Source organism: Halichoeres trimaculatus, unplaced genomic scaffold, assembly GCF_033239565.1.
Source record: "Halichoeres trimaculatus isolate MK-OKI-2021-1 unplaced genomic scaffold, fHalTri1.1 fHalTri1_scaffold_17, whole genome shotgun sequence".
Classification (NCBI taxonomy): domain Eukaryota; kingdom Metazoa; phylum Chordata; class Actinopteri; order Labriformes; family Labridae; genus Halichoeres; species Halichoeres trimaculatus.
In genome coordinates, this window is record NW_027437195.1 from 11653300 (window position 1) to 11655906 (window position 2607).

Below are 2607 nucleotides of genomic sequence, written 5' to 3' on the forward strand. Positions count from 1 at the left end.
CGCTGTTATCTGAAGCCTGAGTGAGGGACGAATGTCATAGCCGGGTGTGATACGTGCTGGTTGCCACCGGGTGGCGGTGTCGTACCCCAGAAGTTGAGTGTGACGGATCTTGCTTTACAAGTTGGTCATGTCAACGGGGTCACGGGGTCCTCTCTCCCAGGGGTTCCCGATAGTGATGGGAAGTTCGGCTCAATTCAGAGAGCCGGTTCTTTTGACACGGTACAAAGATGAACCGACTCTTTCGATTCCCAAACGGCTCCTGAGTTAGCATTATTTTTAACCTCATGTTTTGGCCTTAGCTGGCAAATCTAAATGATTTGTGTACCGATAAATCCTTTTGAATTAAGTGTTTTCATAAGAAGCCTCAAAATTGCTTCATACCTATGGTGCGTTTGATCTGTTACAAAATCAGGCATTCTAACTTTTGTTTGCCATCGTGATCCAGATGCTGCTTTGTTTGCAGGTGTCACTCATAAGTAAGCATTTTTGTGACACGACACACTCTCCTCCTCACCGTTGGCTGCTGTCTCACTCACAAGATGGACACAAGACACTATATACCTAACTGAGTGTCCCCCTCTTTGCTATCACAGAACGGCTCACATGGGCTGCATGGCTGCCATACTGTCAATCAAAACAAAGTGATGCTGTGAGCAAAGCTGAGCAACTGATCGAGCCAGCTTTTAAAACGACATCTTTTGTTCATGACACAAGTTACTGAACTTTGTAGCTCTTGACCCTTGAAGTGCTGAAGACCCTCCACTGTGGAAATATTGATGAAAAAGCTACAAAGTCACAAACAAAAATAAAGCCTAGTATACTTAATGAAGCTGATCTGTTGGAAACTGAACAACCTATGTGCATCCAAATTAAGTTACCACCCTTACTACCACCATGCTGCTTCTTGTGGCAACAATAAAAAAAAAATCTGTATGTATAGTTTTACTCCAAAGTCAACAATTTTTTGTTATATTTTCACAGTCATGGATGAAATATCCAATTCATTGTCGTAACTATGTGTTTTGTAGTCCACCAAAGGAGGACCACTACTCTCCTTTTTATCCTTGAAGTGTCACCAAACAAAGATAACATCTAAACCACTTTCCAAGAGAAAAACTGTAGGGATTGAAGGAGTTGCTGAGTTTTGAAGACGTTACTTGTTTCCTGCCCACCATATGAGGCAGATTTCAACAGGCGTTTGCTGATTCTCAAATTTTTTACACAATTTTTTTCATTTTCAACCCTTAACTCTTTTTTAAAAACACAACAAAGAAGCAAAGTTGGCCAAAGTGCAGCCTAATCAGTCCATCAAACGACTAAGCACATTAAACATGAAGAAACATTTAAAACCATGACACTGCACTGGCAAAACGTCAAGGAATAAAAGTGTTTTTTAAGGTTTGGTTTAAAAACAGACCGAGTGTATGGGACAGCTGAACGTGTGGAGGCAGAGCGCTCCAGAGCTTTGGAGCTGAAAAGAAAGCTCAGTCTAGACCTTGGACAGACAGGAGCAACTGGTTGGTAGATCTGCACCTTGAGGAACAACTGGGATTTAGAAAATCCAAGAGATAGGCAGGAGCTTTCCTTCAAGGATTTCAATGTTAACCCTTGAATTTGAAATAAATCCTAAAATGCACAAGGAGCCAGTAAAGAGAAACAAAATCAAGCAGAGACTTTTCAAAATTGGTATCCCTTTATATGGGATATAAAGGACTCAACCTTTAACAAAAGGACTTGACCCAAAAGTTGCTGTGATCTATTGAAAGTCAGTTTTCAATCCAAGTTTGACAACAGAAATTTAACTGTCTTATAGCCTCCCTTTGGCTGATGTCAAGTGAAAACAACATCAATAGTAGAGGTCACTGTGAAACTTAAGGAGGGGTGAACATTTGAAATTTAATGAACTTCTTAGCTTTTCTTCTTCTTCTTCTTCTTCTTCTTCTTCTTCTTCTTCTTCTTCTTCTTCTTCTTCTTCTTCTTCTTCTTCTTCTTCTTCTTCTTCTTCTTCTTTTTAAACAGATGCAAAAAAGGATTATCACGGGTCTCTGTGGAATAGGCCACCCCACAACATTTAGTCATGAGTTCATGGCATAAGTTATCACATGCATAAAGGTTGAAAAAGTTATCATAATATGTCAAGTATCTTTCCACACAATTATATTAGCCTTTTTTTTTTCTAAATCTGTCTGAATTTTTCTAACAAATGGAAATGTGTGAAGCAGCAGATCAACCAATGATCAACCAGTTTTCTGAAATAGCTTATAGGTTCATCTCATTAACCATTAACTGGCAAGTCTGTATGTGTACTTTCCTCTGTGCAGACCGTGGCAACACATTTCCTGTAAAAGGACAATAAAGATCTATCACACTGGTGGACCATGTTCTCAGTCATCAGCTTATGATGGTCGAGGTTGGTTGAAGGATGAATCCAAAAGTTGAGAAAACAACTGTGTCCTCAATCATTCAGACTTTTTGTGTTTAGGGAAGATCTTTGTTGTGATGTGGATTGGTCCAGCATGCAGGAACATAAGGAGGTGTAGGAAGACTGTACTGTAATTTCCACACCACTGCATGAACAGTTTTCCCCATAGAGACTGTTCTATGTTC